This window comes from Chelonia mydas, chromosome 19 (genome assembly GCF_015237465.2).
Source record: "Chelonia mydas isolate rCheMyd1 chromosome 19, rCheMyd1.pri.v2, whole genome shotgun sequence".
Taxonomy (NCBI): Eukaryota; Metazoa; Chordata; order Testudines; family Cheloniidae; genus Chelonia; species Chelonia mydas.
Window position 1 is genome coordinate 4,067,126 of NC_051259.2, and position 16,269 is coordinate 4,083,394.

The window sequence follows — 16,269 nt, forward strand, 5'->3', positions numbered from 1 at the left end:
GCGCAGTTTGAATTGAATCCAGGTAGGGCGCTGGCCCCTCTGGCATGCTCTGTTGCAGGGGCTGGCCCTGTGTCTTGCTGCGTGCCTTGGATGGGGTGAGTTCAGGAGATAATTGGCTGCGGGTGGCGATGAATTGGCTGGTGTGATCCAAGCAGCCCCCTGGGCTTCGGCTGGGCGATCCTGGTTCTTGGCTGTCAGGGCTGAGCAGGGAGCTGCATGAGGCCAGGAGGAGCATTCAATGAAATCTGGCACCTCGGCATTTCCATCGTCCAGGGCCTTGTTTGACTAGCACCTGGGCCTGGAAAAAAACTCTGGTGGTCTCCAGCTGGTGCAGCCCCTGCAGTGCTGGGAGCAGAGAAGCTCTGCCGGCCGGTAGAGCTGACTCTCCATGGTGGTAGGGGAGCGTGGCCCAAATAAACCCAAATCTGAGCAGCGCAAATGCCTGAAATCCCCTGGCACTTTCCCTGCTCTCTGGGGGCCTGGCTGTACCACGAGGCGGTGCGCCCCCAAGTGGCAGTGAGGTGCATTGGCACTCGTGCTGCTTCAACGTGGCTTTGCTCCTAAAGAGGTAGAAAAAAGCACAAAACGGGGGGGGGGGGGGGTTAGGGAGGAGCGAGTGTGGGGTGCCGCCCTCCTTCAGTGTGACCCTGGAACTGCCAACTGACCCAGCTCCTTCTGAGGTCCCTACTGAGCCACTCAGTCCTCCCCAAACCCGCTAGGCAGCTGGGTGAGGGGCGCCGGCCCCTGCTCTGCACACCAAGGGCACGTGCATAGCAGGAGAGAGGTGACACTTTTCAGCCAAGGACACTGTAGTGAACCTCCCGGTCTTCCCTGGGCTCTGCAATGTCTGCGCAGAATAGATACAACTGTCTTCCTTAAGGTCTCAGCTGAAAGGGCCCGGCACCGCCCAAGGCACAGAGCTCGGCTAATGTCACCTGAGAAGGGACCTCACCTCATTCCAAGGGAGCTGAGAACCTGCAGCTCCCTCTGAAGTCGGGGGGGGGGGGGGGGGGGGGGGGGGGGGGCGGGTTCAGGGCTGAGCATCTCTGGACACTGGGTGGGTGGGTGCTGAGTGTTTGCTTGCGGCTCAGGTGTGCGTGTGTTACGTGTGTGTGTGTGTGTGTGTGTACGTTTGCGGTGTGTGTGTACAGGTGCAGTTTGCAGTGATCTCAGCTCTGCCAGGAGAGGGGAAGCAGAGCGAAGCTGACCCTTTGGGAGAGCACCCAGCAAAGGATTCTAGGGAATACTGTCAATCATAACGAGCCTCCTCCAGTCCCACTGTAACCCCCTGGACGTCAGCGGCTTTCACCAGGTGTGAGTTTGGCCCAAATATCCCAGGAGGAACACAATGGACCTCAGAGCGGGAATAGCCTCTACACTGGGCTCTCATCTGACTCTGCCACAGACTCACCCTGGCCATGGTCCTTGCCCTTTCTGTGCCTCGGTTTCCCCATCTACAAAATGAGAGCAGCGGTATAGTATTTCCATCCCTGCCAGGCACATGCCGGCCCATAGCTAGTTCATGTTGCTTGAGGCCCTGAATGCCAGCGGCTAGGACCTAAGTAAACTACAATTATTCATTAATTCCACTGTCACTAACAATGCCAGGGCCTGAAATGCCTGAACTACCCCGACTTATTCCGGTGCCCTCAGTCGAATGACGCTGCGGTGTAGAGTCCCCCGCTGGCCCGCTCAGCATTCGGCGGCAGGATCTGGCTGTGACGGGGCTGCTAAAACATTCCTGATTCTTGCGGTTCCCCCCCCTTTCTTTCTCAGAGCCTTCGCTCCCTGCACCAGCCTGTCCTTCCACTGCCAAAGGCGATCAATCCGCTGATGAATCCCTGATGTCAGCAGTCTGTTAGCACTTTGTATCGCTATGGCCCCGTTTCCTCGAGCGCTCTGGGGTTAAAGGTCTCCCTATTTCCCACAGATGTTATGGGTGGTAATCGCTGAATTAGCAGCCAGCTTTGCGCTGGCTCCTTGATCCCCTAGCTGACAGCTTTATTAGCACCACTTGCCGTCTGTGTTTATCTCCTGCACTTGCTCCCAAGTCGGGCTGTAATAATAACCCTCTTTCCTGCTGTCCTTGCAGCCAGGAATCCCTGACTCCTCACCAGCAGGCACTGAGGAGCCCTCCAGAGTTTATTATCCCCATGGGAACCAAGGGGGAAGGTGAGGGGCCGGGAGTTGGCCCAGATCACCCAGCAGGCCAGCGACAGGTCAGAAGCCTGCACTTTTTCCTTGCCTGGCCCTACCAGCTTTCTGTGGAGCTGGGAAGGTTCTCATGGAGCTGCCCAAGCTGCCTCGACCATCCCGTTGGGTCCCTGCTGTGCTAAGGACCTGAGTCCTTGTGCCACAGGATCCCTGCCACCTGGAATCCAGCACCTCAGCAAGGGAGCCTCACCCCTCGCTGCCGGCCTTGTCTCACCCAGGGGGCCATCTGCTGCCACCCAGCGGTCACTGCCCACTAATGCAGAACATTGGCAGGGAAACCCATTTTTGCATTTTCAAAGGTGAGCCTTTTGCATCAGGAACCTCACTGACGCAAGCAGGGAGCAGGAGCCCAGCACAGCTAGTGGCCAGCTCCTTAGCTGGTGTAAATCAGTGTAACTCCAGCACAGTGGATGAAGCGATGCTGATTTACACCAGGTGAGGATCAGGTCCCATATTCAGATTAAGTAGCTAATTTACCTGGCCCTTTGCAGCATTATATCTGAGCACCCTCTTATAGTTCCTGGCCATAGTTTACCAGGTATCTAACCATCTTCAACAGCAGGATCCTGGTAGGTCTGTGATTCCTACAGCCCCCCTGAAAGTGCTGGGGAGGGCTGTGGGTGGCGAAATCCATTTCCCTAACTCCCAAACCACACTTGCCCCCCTGCTGCAGGGAGTGACTTCTGTAAAAGCTGCTCAGTTCTTTTGATCACTCTGCTACCCAGAGACCAAGTCACTTTTTTAGCTCTGAGCTGTCATTTCCCAGCATTGGCGAAAGGATCTAGGAGCCTGGAAGCTAATAGTTTCCTCCATTGTCTTTTAATTGCCCCCCAAGTGTTTGTTTGGAAGTTGCTTAGCTGGTTCCATTGTGTTGCTTCCAGTAGCCTCCTGTTAAACTAGAACAATACATTCATCCAGGAAAGCCTTCAGACCCAATATTCAATCACTTCACCTCACTGCCTGGGTCCCATCCAGTGTTCATAAAGTTCTCACATCTCAGGATTCTTAGATTATTCCACGTTCAGCACACACCCAACACCCATCAATTGTGTTATTCTCTTCCCCCTCACCAGCAGCTAGGGACTGTTAGCCTCATTTTACAGATGGGTAAACTGAGGCGCAGAGCTATGAAGTGACTTTCCCAAGGTTACACAAGCAGCCTGTGGCAGAGCTGGGCATTGACCCCAAAGCTCCCGAGTCCCGGTTCAAAGAGTCCCAATAAATCCCAGCAATGTGCTGCTTGTGAACAATCCACCAGGCAAGGATTATTCCCTGAAATATGCAGCAAATAAAGTCACTGGGGGCAGGACTATTCATGGTGATTTGTGTTGAATAATCAGGCTTGCTACACACTACTTCCCAGCTCTTACACAGGACCATTCAAGGAACAAATCAGCTCCCAGGCTGCTATCATGAGGCTGCGTCAACCCAGCTGGGATGTAGCTGACGTGCTGCGAGGGCCTTGTGGAAGGGGATCAGTAAACATTTCCATGAGCAACAGCTTAGACGTCTAAGGCCCAAAGCATCGTCTGTGCAAAACGGCAGCAAAGCAATGGCAGGAAATTCCGTCTCCCCACACGCTGCCTGAGTGATTCCCTTCCAGATTCTGGGGGCTGGACTTCCAAGGGGGTGAGGAGGAGACGGGGCTCCCCTGCAGCCGATGCAGAACCTCCAGCTTGGTCCATTCCGCATGTGCATGCACCAGGGAAGCCGTTGATTAGGAAGGCCAGAAGGATAAGTGCCTGGCGTTCAGTGAGCAGAGATGACTTTGTTCCTGCTCAAAGCTGCTGGGCTGGATCAAAATCTTGTAGCTGCAGAGGGGGATATGCCATGGGGACCTATGAACCAAGCCCCGATTACCAACCAATGCATGGTGTAGTCCCCAGCGGGTGCACGTGAGAGGCCTTCACTAAAGCCTTATCAGCAAGGGGGATTTGACCTGATTACAAACCCCAGCTCCAGGCAGGCAACGGCGCCGTTAGCTGCTGTTCGCAATTGTGCCGCTAACCCCAGGTGTGTAAGGGAGCTAAGCGCCCCCAGTGCAAGCCAGCTCGTAGAAAGGCTTTGCCTGTCTATCTTTGGGGTTTGCACCAGTACGGCCAAAGCCTAAGCACTCGTCTCCCGGCACGCTGGACACGTTGCCGAGGTGCATGTGGACAGTAAGGGAGGAGGTGTGTAACGGCGCCGGCGTGTGTAATTCACTGCCCCCATGTGGCACTAGCCGTGCTGTGGATGCGCTGATGTCTTTACCATTAAAGCCCCCATAGGCTTGTCTCCCAAGGCGAGGGGGTGTCAGTCCCATTGGAGCCTGGCTGAAATCCATCTCAGGCACGCTGGATCCCTAATCTGCCCCCCGCAGCATCAGTACCACGGGGAGGGGGCTCTTCATCACCGCCTGCCCTCCTGGGTTGTTCTGAGCTGGTTAAACGGTTGCTGCGTTCCAGCCCAGAGGTGGCCCATATGGAAGGCCCCTTCGCAACTGCCCCATGCCCTGCAGCAGGGCCAGGGTGAGCTGGGCTTCTAGGAGGGGCTTAAACAGGCTGCAGGGTTGTTTAATAGGGAGCTTGCTTGCTTTGTGCTATGGCCCCCTCCTGCCTGCCCCTGTCCCCGCAGCGCCTGCTTGGCCTGCGTGCGCCCTTGTTTGCTGATCTGAATTTGGCGCCGGCTCGGCTGGGACATGGGCAGCTTGTCAGCGGGGGCATTACTGACACCAGCTCATTCAAGGAGCTGGGGGAGGGGAAGGGGGCTGCTTCCGGGGTCAGGCTGGAGGGGCGCAAAAGGCTAGGCTAATGGCACTAGTGTGGGGGAGTATCCAGCGGCGTCAGCTGCTCAGGGCTGCGGACTCAGGCCACCCCCCCCTTCCCTTACTGGAGAGGCCAGCGTCCACGAAGCCCCCTTGCTGTCCACTCTGCACAGCCCAGGACTCCCAGCTCCTCATCACGCACATCTGGGCGGCTCTGGCCTGCATCACCACCAGGCTGGTCTAGGATCACAGCACGCAGCTTGGGGGAAGTCCTATTAGCTCATTGCAAGGATATTGGCCTCCTGCAAGACTAGAGTGCCCCCCCCCCCCCCCCCCCGGCAACCTTCCATCCTGGATACAGCTGAGCTTCACCTGACCTTGCGCAAAGGCTGGGTAGACCAGTGGGTGGCTTGGTAGCGATGCAGCATTGTTCATGCAAACAGCGGCCCAAATCTCTTTGCAGAGTGAACATGCAAATAACAGTTGCGGGGAGCGGGGGGCCGGGGGGGGGGGGGGGCTGACATGGCAGTAACTCAGCAAGGACAGGAGGAAAGATGCAGTGTGAAATGAAAAGGAGAGTGGAAGAGGTACAGCGATAAGGGCCAGGGGCCATATGACCCTTCCCTTCCATCCAGGCCTAGCTAGCGACCCCCGTCAGGGTTGCGGGGTGTTTTGGTGGGGCTCTGCTATGCAGCTGGCTGGGCATATGTTGTATGGGGCGAGAACTCCAGGGTTCTATTCTCAGGCTTCATTACTGCCCAATGGCAGCATGAAGAGCCCTGCGGGGGGGCTCCCTGAGAGTCCCCCCCTGCACAGGGGACTGCCCCCCTGAGTGTGGTGCTGGTGTAAGAGCTCTGCACTAGCCTCTGGCATTTGGGGAGGGGGAGGAGTGTGGTTGGAGTGCATCATACTATGGTTAGGCTCTGCTACCCAGGGCCCATGGGACGCTGCATTAGAGCAGCCCCGAAACTGCTCTAACTTACACTGGGAGCTAGACAGGGCCCTGGATGGCCCAGGCTACCAGGAACACAGAGGTGTGAAGCCATCTTCATGCCCCTTCCATCCCTGCCCCAGGCATGGGATTGGGGTAACTGCACCCGCTCACCCTGACACTGAAGCCACACCCAACGAGCTGCTGGTGTCGGATTGGGCAGTGTCTGAGCAATGCTGCACACCCAGCTGTGGCCCAATGCATGGGAACCTAGGCTGGAAAACTGACGAGCACCTAAGCCCCCGGAGCCGAGCCAGGGCCAGGCAATGAAAACAAAGCAGACGATCCCGTGGCAATCCCCAGGGGAACTGTCTGCTGCTTGCCCCACCCCTTCAATGGCTGCTCTGGCCTGTTTCCCAGGCTCCCTTTCTGCCCTTTTTCCATGAGCTTGTGGGAATCTTGTCTCAGCCTCTCGCGGGGTGACCCACTTCCTGGCGTGGTCTCCACGGCCCTGGAGCTGCCGACTCCAGCTGTACCTTCTTCGCCAGCAACCAGGCACAGCCAAAGCGCTTGGTTGCTCAGAGGAGCCGGTCTGTGTTTACACTGTAATGTGGGCCGAGAGCTGGAGAGGCCAAGTGGGGTGATGCCCTGATACACCCCCCCCCGCCCCGCCCCCAATGCCCTGCACTGCCCTGCTCATTTTTCTGGCCACTGAAACCCAATGCCCAGAGCTCTTGTTGCAGCCTGGCGTAGTTAGAGCAGGTGCCGACAGCAAAGGGGGCTGAAACATCACTGGGTGAAATGGTATCAGAGGCTGAACGAGGGGCTTTGTGTGCGGGGGGGGTGGGGGTGGGGGCTTTTAAACCCGTTCAGTTAAACTGGTGCCACAAGCTGTGTGGTTGCGCCGCGTGCCATTTAAGCTGGGTTTATTTTGGGTTAGCGTACGGGAACTGGGCTAAACGTGTGTGTGCGTGTGAGTGAGAGAGAGAGCGAACAACAAGCCCAGGGACTCGGGATGGGGAGTGCGGTGGGTATGGCAGTGGGGTTTGCAGAACCCAGTAACTCAGCAATCATGACATTTGGGGTGCGGGGGGCGGGGTAGATCTGGGGTGGGGGTCCCATAGACTTTGTTGTCCTCTCCCAGAAATCTTTGGGCTGGTGCATTATTTCCTGCCTGTTTATTTAGCCAGGTAAGGGGACGATTCCCTCGTGTCTCAGGGGGTACAACGGCTAGCTCAGCATGGGTTTAGCTTGGCCATGGTGAAGTGTCAGTAGCCCGGGGGGGTGGGGTGGTGGTGGTGGGGGCTCGTTTGCATTCTTGCCCATGCACACAGCCTAGCACACCAAGGACCAGGCTCCTTGCCTGGCTGAGTCCCTGGTCGGGCACCCAGAAGGCCTGGCGTCCAGTCCCTTGCTCTACCCACTAGCCCACACACGTTCCTGAGCTAGGAATTGAACCCAGGCATGCCCCCCCCCCGCCCCCATGCTCAGAGCAAAGAGCAGTATGTGTGAGGCCTACTTCACAGGCCCCATGGCCCTCCCAGTGCCAGGAAGAGAACCCAGGTGTCCTGTCTCCCAGTCACACCCTGCCACTCAGCTGTAGCCACCAGCCAAGCCTTCAATGCGCTGCCCCAGCATTCTGTGGGTGCCATGGCATGCTGGGGTGGGGGATGGTTTCAAGGGTGCACTGGGGGGTGTGTGTGTGTGCATGTGAGCCATGGCCCCCCCCCAAAGAGAAGCCAGCACCCCCGTCTGGGAAGACGCTTGCGGAAGTGCGGTTGGAGGGGACTGACAATGTCAGGATACAGGAAGTCGTGGACGCTATTGAGAGCCGCTTCCTCCAGCATCGTGGTTCTCACACATCCGTCAGGCAGGCCGGGTTCTGCCGGGGCTCAGCATTGTCTGGCACAGCCCCTGTGAGAGGCGCACTATATATAACCCCGCTCCCATGGCTGGGACGGGGTGGGGTGGGGGGGAATTGTTTGGGGCTTGTGGTCCCTTATTGTGAATTGTTGGCACCAGGCGCGGGTGACTGGGGTTTGTTATTGCTTGCAGCACAATGGGAGGCCCAGGGACTTGGGTGCAGTGTTTGTGTCCGCAGGGGCAGGTGCTGGCGTCTCGCTGGAGGCTCCCATTGTAACTGGGACGGGAAAAGGCAGGCTAAGACACCGCCACCTTAAGGGTGTAACTTAGCCGGGAGTTCAGTCGCATGTCAATGGCACAGTGCCCTGGCTGGTTACAGGCGCTCTGCAAGGACAGTGTGGCCTGGTGGTTAGAGCAGGGGAATTGGGAGCCAGGCTTCCTGGATTTCATTCCTAGCTCTAAGGGGAGAGTGAGGTCTAGTGGGTAGAGCAGGGCTTGGTTGCCAGGATGCCTGGGTTTTATTTCTGAGTCGCTTGGTGGCCGTAAGCAAGTCACTGAAACCCTCTTGTGCCGCGGGTTAGCTCCCTGTTAAAATGGGCGCTGACCCACCGGCTGGGCGGCTTCGTTAAGTCGTGCGTGCGGCTGGGCTAGCCGGCGGTAGAGACGCGTGCTGTGTGCTGGGTCTCTGGGCCATGCTGGCCAGGGCTCCATAGTAAAGACAGCCCGGGGGGGAGGGTCACAAGGGCTTTAATGGTTGTAGGGCACCCAGGCGGCCTGGCGTCCAGTCAGCGCAGCGAGTGAGCTGCAGCCGGTGGACTGCCCCAGCCTGGGGACACGACATGCAGGCCTGGGTATGCCCAGCCCCCAGCTCTCCCGTGGGGACGCACCACCTGCCCCAGCACGGCAGGGATTTCAGCAATAGAGGAAGAGGAAATGAGCCACTCGGCTTGTTCCAAAGCCCAGTGGAGCCGGAGCCGGAGTGAAAGGAAGCCTCAGCTGACCTGCTGCACCGCCTCTCAGGACAGCAGCGGCTGGTCTTGGCGGGGACCCGTTTGCAAGTGTCCCTCCAGGGGGCGCTGTCTGTGTGTCCCGAGGCCCCTGGGCTGCTTGCCACCCAGTGCCCAGCAGGGTCACCGAGTGCCAAGCAGAGCTGGCCACCCTTTGCTCCAGCAGCAGCCAGTTCTCAGGGTACCTCCCAACAATACACCCCTCTCCCGGGGCACTGGCCTGGCACAGCCCCTGGCACAGACTGGCATGCGGGGGGGGGGGCGATAGCTCCAGAGGGGCCTGTGGAAGAGGCACCCAGTCTCCTCCCAGCCAGTGAGATTGTTTCCCAGGGGGGCAATTCAAGTCCCCCCCCCTCCCCGCAGCAGCTCTTGGCTTGCTGCTTCTGTCCTTGGTTTCCGGTGAGGGAATCTGCTCTGGGAGCGTTTTCTTTTTCTTATACTGGGAAAGTTTAAAAATAGACACACACCCCTCCCCCCCCCCACACGCACACCCTCCCTGGCGCTGCTCAGCACTGCCTTCCAGAGCGGGTGGGGATGCCGCTCACCTGCCGTGCCGCGAGGCGCCCTCTTGGGTGTGGTCCATTTGCCCTCGGCTTCCCCTCCCCTGCAGCTCTGGCTCCTGAGCTCCGGGAGATGCGCTCAGATGACATGGCGCAAAGCCCCCCTTCACTCCCTGGGTCACAGGCCTCCCCTCGGGCCCCCTTGCTGGGACCTAGAGGGGCCAGGCTCCGAGGTTCTGCTGGGGGCGGGGGATTGGGGTGGTGATAATGGAGTGGGGCCTGCAAAGGACCCCCGCAGGGGGCATTTATAGCCACTTTGCGCCAGTGGGCTGCTGGTCTATAGGTGCCCTGGGGCAGTTGGGAATTGGCCCTGTGGCCTCTCTTCCCTGCAGAGCACATACAGCCTGGGCAGGACCAGGGCCATCCCACCCACCCTCCCCCGGGCCATCCTTCAGGGAACCCATCCCCCCCAACACCAGTGCCCTGTGGCCTGGTGCAGGCCCAGGCACGAGGATTTGCACGGCCCTTCGTCTGAGAAGGTGCAGGCTGGGGGTGTCCCTAGGGCTGCGGAGGAAGTGCGGCGTCTGCTATCGGCTCCATCCGGCAAGGCCCGCGGGGGGATGGGGGTGGTGACAGTTGAAATGACAGTGCGCCCTCCCACCTCCCCTTTCCCTATTAAGACAGGTCATTAATCAAGCAACAAATTCATCCCTGCTGCAACTTCATCGACTTCAACTGACTACGGAGGAACTGGACTGGGCGAAACAGAGAGAAAGAGGGACTCGCAGAGTGACACACACACAGACACAGACACAGACACAGAAGTACAATCACACACACACGGAGCCGTACAGTCACACACCTACAGACAGAGAGAATCTCACACACACACAGAGGAGGAGGTACAGTTAGTCAGTCGGTCTGTCGCTCTCTCTCAGACACCCCCTCCCCCCCGCTGGAGAGACAATCACACACATACAGAGGAAAAGGTACAGTCTCTCTCACACACAATCACATGCACACACACACACACACACAAAGGGAGCGGTACAGTCACATATACAGATGGAGGGACACTCTCTCACTCCCCTCCATCCTCCCCCACACACAGAGAGGGAGAGAAAACCTACACACACACGGAGACACAATCACACACACAGAAGGAGACGTACAGTCTCACACAAAGACACACACACACAGACAATCACACACACGGAGAGACACACATACAGAGGGAGACGTACAGTCACACACAATCACACACACACAGAAGGAGACCTACAGTCACACATACACACACACAGGGAGATGTACAGTCTCACACACACTCACACACACAGAAGGAGACACACAGTCCACACACAAATATACACACACACACACAGCCAATCACACACACACACACACACACGTACAGACACAGAACTCTTGACCACGTCCCAACTTAGGTTATTTTTCAAATTCCTTCTGACAACTCCCCCTTGGCTGCTGCTCCCTCCTCCCTGTCAATGGAGCCCTGCACGTTCCCAGCAGCCTTTGCTAGCCCCCGGTCCCCTTTAACTTGCTAGGACTACCAGCTGCTTGCTGGGGCTAGGCCCCCCACCAGGTCCTCTGCTGCCCCTTGCTTCTGTTCCCATGAGGCTGGCTCTCTCTCTCTCTCTCTCTCTCTCCCCCTCGGGTAAGGGCTCCCACCCCCTAGGTACAAAATTTGCATGGAGATTTTCTTTCTGCGACTCAGCCCTTTTGAATCCCCTGGTGACCACATGTCCTGGGGCCTGGGAGTCGCTGTGCGTTCCAGGAACTGCAACCGCTGAAATAGCCCTTCTTATCTGTCTATGTAGCATCAGAAAATAGTCTCCCGCTAGCACGGCTGGGAGCGATAGGGTGGGCATAGGAAATCGCGAACGCCCCCGAGCGGGTCACACCAGCCTTTATAGCAACGAGGGGGGACAGGGGAAGAGACCTGGCAGGACGGGAGGGGTGGGGAGGCACTTTTACACACTGTACCTATAGTTAGACATGAGCCCGGGGGCTGGTTGCTGAGGAATGGAAGGTTTCCCTATGGAAAGCCCCGATAGAGTTTCCTAGGGATGGAGCCGAGGGTGCGAGAGACGTGCCGCTAGACCCGAATGGAGCGCGAGCCCCTTTCTAAAGCCTAGTGCAATTGTCTCTAGGCCGGGTCGCAACAGCGCTAGGAAAATGATCGGTCAATGGGACTCTGCCGTAAAGGCACGGAGCAGGAGGAGATTATGACGTGGCTCTGGCAAGAGGTGCTGCGTATCCGTAAGAGCCAGGCCTGCCCCGAAATGCTAACAGCCTGGGCCAGACCAACACGGGCTGGGAGAAGGGCAGTACTGTAGCCTTAGCTCCTTTTTGCAGCCGGGGCCCTGAGGAACAGCCAGACTAAACGAGGTGCCTATGGCAGAGCGGGGCATTCCCAGTTCAGTGATTTAACCGCATGCCCATATGTGTGTGTGTGTGTGCGGGGGGGGGGGGGGGTTCACATGTATTTACATACATGATGCATGTGTGTTTGGCATGGGAGCACTGAGTGCAAGGTGGCCTGTATTAGGCCGTGGGGACAGCAGCCCTGCCCATCGAGAGAACCAATGAGACGTGGGGTGTTTCGAGATAGCCCCCGGCCGGGGGTGGGGGGGTGGGGTCTTGTTTCCCGCTCTCACTAAAACCCTCCTGCACGGTGACTGTTCAGTAGCTGTATTACGGTCGTGCCTAGTGGCCACAGCCCCATTGTGCCAGGTGCTGTACAAACCGGACAAAAAGAGAGTCCCTGCCCAGAGAACTTACACACGAACAGGAGAGACCACAGGAGGCTACAGCAGAAAGAACTCCCCTGTTCCAGCCCTTTTATGCTAGGTGAAAGGGCTGGCGTGGTGTAAAAGGGGCCCTCAAACCCCAGGTCCAGCCTGGTGAGGTGGGCCCTGGCACTGGCCCTGTGCCAGGCATCCATAAGGTGCCCTCCCAGGAGTCCCTTGCAATGACTAGCACAGGGTGTGTTCAGTGGCAGGCTAGTGGAGATTCCAGGCTGCTCTGTAACCAGGGAGGCTGCCGTAAGTTAGACAGGCCCCAGGGCTGGCTGCGTTACCTCGGGGATCACACCAGGCTCTGGAGCAGCTGAGGCTGGGGATGGCGTAACGCCACCTTAGCCCCCCCCACTTCCCATGGGCTGCAAGTTTGGGACAGCACAGACTGTTACCTACAGCGCTTTACAGGCCTTGGGATGTAGGTAGCTCAGGATCATTCGTCTGACTTTACAGATGGGGAAACTGAGGCACAGAGAAGCGATATTCTTTGCCCAAGGCCACACAAGAGGCTAGTACAGAGCTAGAAATAGATCCTAGCCCTCCTGGGTCCCAGCCACACGATTGTAAACACTTAGCTAGGCAGGAGCATGGTTAAGTGCCTGGGCTTTTTTTTAGGCTACAGCATCTGAGCTGACGTGTCTGCACATCCCCAGGTCCAGGCTGTGCTTTGTTTGGTGTTGCTCTGTGGGTGTTATCAAGAAGCTGTTTCCTGAGCTCTGAAAAGAACGGGCGGGATCGACTGGCTGGACCCACCCCACGCTATCACACAAAGGCAGCCGCAGCCCTGCCGCCAACTTTGTATGGCAGGAAAAGTGGGACCATCCAGTTTGCAAACTCCAAGGACAAAAACATAACTTGGCAACAGGATCTGTTACCAGGAGACAACACGAGCGTGTCAGCCAATCCTGGGCTGGACTTCTCTCATCAGCGCCCCGTGCATCCCCGAATTACGGATGTGCTGGGATCCAATCACATCGCTCCTCTTCTGCACAGAACACTCCCTCTGATGCTTAGTTGCCCTTTGACTCCGTCCTAGAAAGATGATTCACTTAAGCACGTTAAGTATCATTATCCCCGTTTTACAGATGGGGAAACAGCAGCACAGCTTGGGGCAGGCTGTCATTGAACTGTTCTATGGCCATTTGGAAGAGGCAAGAAAGGCTCCCACAGAGCCAAGCTGGCTCCTTCGGGAATCCCGCCGAAAAAGCACCTACTGCCCCTCACCGGCAGACATTTCTGCCCAGCCTGGTGCAGTTGTGTGTGCCACACGGCCGTGGAAACCATGAAAGGTGCACCGGAACGGAGTTCAGACGTCCCCCCAGCCAGGACGCTGGCACGGCAGAGGTGGAGGAATAACGTGGCTTTCCAGCCAACGCAGAGCCCTCAGGGTGAAAGGGATGTTCCGCTCATTGCATTGCCTATGGGTCTCAGCCTGAAAGCACTTACCACTGAGCGGCATGCTTACACCCCACAGGAGGCGGTATGGGGCTGGGCTGGGGGTCAGGTGGTGTTACTGAGCTGCCGTGTGATGTTCGGCGTCCTCCCTCCTGTTTCCCAATTTCCATTGCAATCTCTGTGGGGCAGGGACTGTTTCTGAGGATGTGTCCATACAGCACCTAGCATACTGAGGCCCCGAGCACGGCACCATGCTCCTCTGGGGTTTAAATCACAACGCGGCATCTAGCTCATCAACCCAGACCCAGTGGTGCCACAGTGCCAACCAGCCCTGCTCACGGTCCAGTTCATCGGTACCACGGGCCAGCTCACTGCCCTGCGGCCCCGCTCTCCCCTTGGCTGCTGCACAGAGGGAGCAGAGGCCTCGGTGCTGAAGTGTATTATCTCCCCGCCAGGCCTGTGCAGAGGGGAGAGCAAGTGGTTCATTTCCATTCACCACCCTTATCAGCTGCAACCTTTTATTTGCACAAGGGCCGACTGCCCTCCTTCTAGGGAAACAGGCCGTGTTGGTGTCACTCCAGGCACATGGACAGAAGCAGGGCCTGGTTGTCTCCTCGGCTCCCAAGCCTGCCCTGGCTGGCCCCTGGAAATGGCTCGCTGTGAAAATTAACTCCTCTCTGTTGTTCTTGGAGTGCAATGAAGGCAGCTTCCCACAGCTGTGCGAGCCCCTGGCCAGCACTTCGGGTCACTAGGGCAACCAGGGCCAGCCTCATCATAACACAAAACAATAGCATGCCCGACAGCATTATTATTCTAGCTCACCTCACAGCCAGAGCTGGCACTGGGAGCTCAGAGGCTAGGGCAGGGGTGGCTGCAGGTTTCAGACAAGGGGGCTCGCGGCTGTCTTGTTTTTCACCTTGCTGGAGCAGTGGGAAAAGCCTGAAGCCCCGGCTGTGCCAATGAAAATATTCACTCCAGGCCAGGAGAGGGAGCAAAAACAGAGAGCAATACAAATAAACAGCAGACTAAGCACTCGGGCTGTTGTTGACCAGGGGTGTCAGAGGCGTCTGTACAGTTACCTTTCACACAGGCATTTCCTCTCCCTTCGCACGCTCAGGGCTCCTCTCTTTGGAGAGCCAAGTGTGTGTGTGTGTGTGTGGAGGGGGTTATCATCAGTATTACGATAGCACCTAGTATTATACATGGGGAAACTGAGGCAGAGCATGGGGACGTTTTCAAAATGTTTACAAAATAGTTCACTGACAGGATAGAAATTCTCCCCCAACCCAGGACTGGCTCCAGTGGGAATCCCTCCGGAAAAGCATCTACTTCTCCTCCCTGACAGACATTTCTGCATATCCGTGTGTGTCATGCATGATGGTACCTCACAGTAGCACCCTGCGAAGGATGCAGGGCCTAACTGGTGTCTCACTCGCACTCGTGTAACTCTAGGGATTCCTAGTGAGCTTAGTGATAGTGTAGTAGGCTATTATTCATTTTACAGGTAGGGAACTGAGGCCCAGAGAGACTAAGCGACTCAGCCAAGATCAAACAGGGAGTTTGTGGCAGAGCTGGGGATTGAACCCAGCTCTCCCAAGTCACAGACTAGCATCTGAAACTCACGACTAGCCCACCTCTCTTTGGAAGGGCAAAACCACCAGCACCTCCCCACACACTCTTCTGCCATCCCTACTAATAGCCAATATCTTGTACTCAGGCTGCATGTAGCCTCACGCCTGAAGCGCACAAGGTAGATAAGCGTTAGCCTTATCTAGCAGATGGGGAAACCAAGGCACGAAGACTTGTTCCAGGTCAGGTGGTGCATCTGTGGCAGAACTAGAAAGATGGCCCAGACAAACCAGGTCTTCTGCAGCCCAGCCCCAGGCCCTGATCACTAGAGTCACCTGCCACAGCTGTGAGATTTATAGAGGAGAGAGCATCACCGGCACCTGAACAAACTAGGAATCCTAGCAGGAGAGAGCTAGGGTGGGAATGAAAAAGGCAACCTTCCTAGTAGAGGAAGGGGTCTGCTCCCTGTTGCTAAGCCTGGGTTCTTCAATCTAGCAGTCTATTCGCTCCCCCCACATCAAGAGAGTTTGTTTACTACAGTTTCCGAGTAAGCAACAAGGCTGCACCAGTGCCACTGAGGGCATCAGCGTCTGTGTTAGTCGCAATAATGCACAAGAAAGGACCCAGAGCTCGACTCTCAGATGCCCCAGTGCAGCAGGCAGGGCTGGCAGGCAGTCTGAGAGAAAAGAGAGCCTTCTGCCTGTACCCTGAGCACATTCAATGTGAAACCAAGCGGATAAACACAGGAGCTCAGTGCCATTTTTACAGGCATAGGGCATCGATGGCCTCACTCTATTTCCTTCCACAGCTGACTGCGGTGCTACTGTTCCCATTTGCTCATCCAGCATATGAATTCAGTTCACAGCTGGAGGGGGGTGGGGGGGGGAGGAAAGTGCGTGGTTCAGAGTTATTTTTGAAACCCTTTTTACACAGCAGTTTGCCAGAGAGAATGGCCTGTTCTGGTGTATTTTAAGCCCTGTGGTTATAGAAGCAGAAAACAATATAGGAGTTTTAGCTTATCTAGAGCCCATTTCCACCTATTATGTGAGAACGGGTGAGTCCACGGCCTGAATTCCACTTCACCACTGTACCTTGGAGAGCACACGAACAATACAAGAGAGGCAAGGATGGTAAGGCTGGCCTACCCCGCAGGCCAGTCCCCTGCAAAACAGCCCTAGGACAGTCTCCACTCAAGAGTCTGAACTATTAGTCAGAGTTCCTCCCC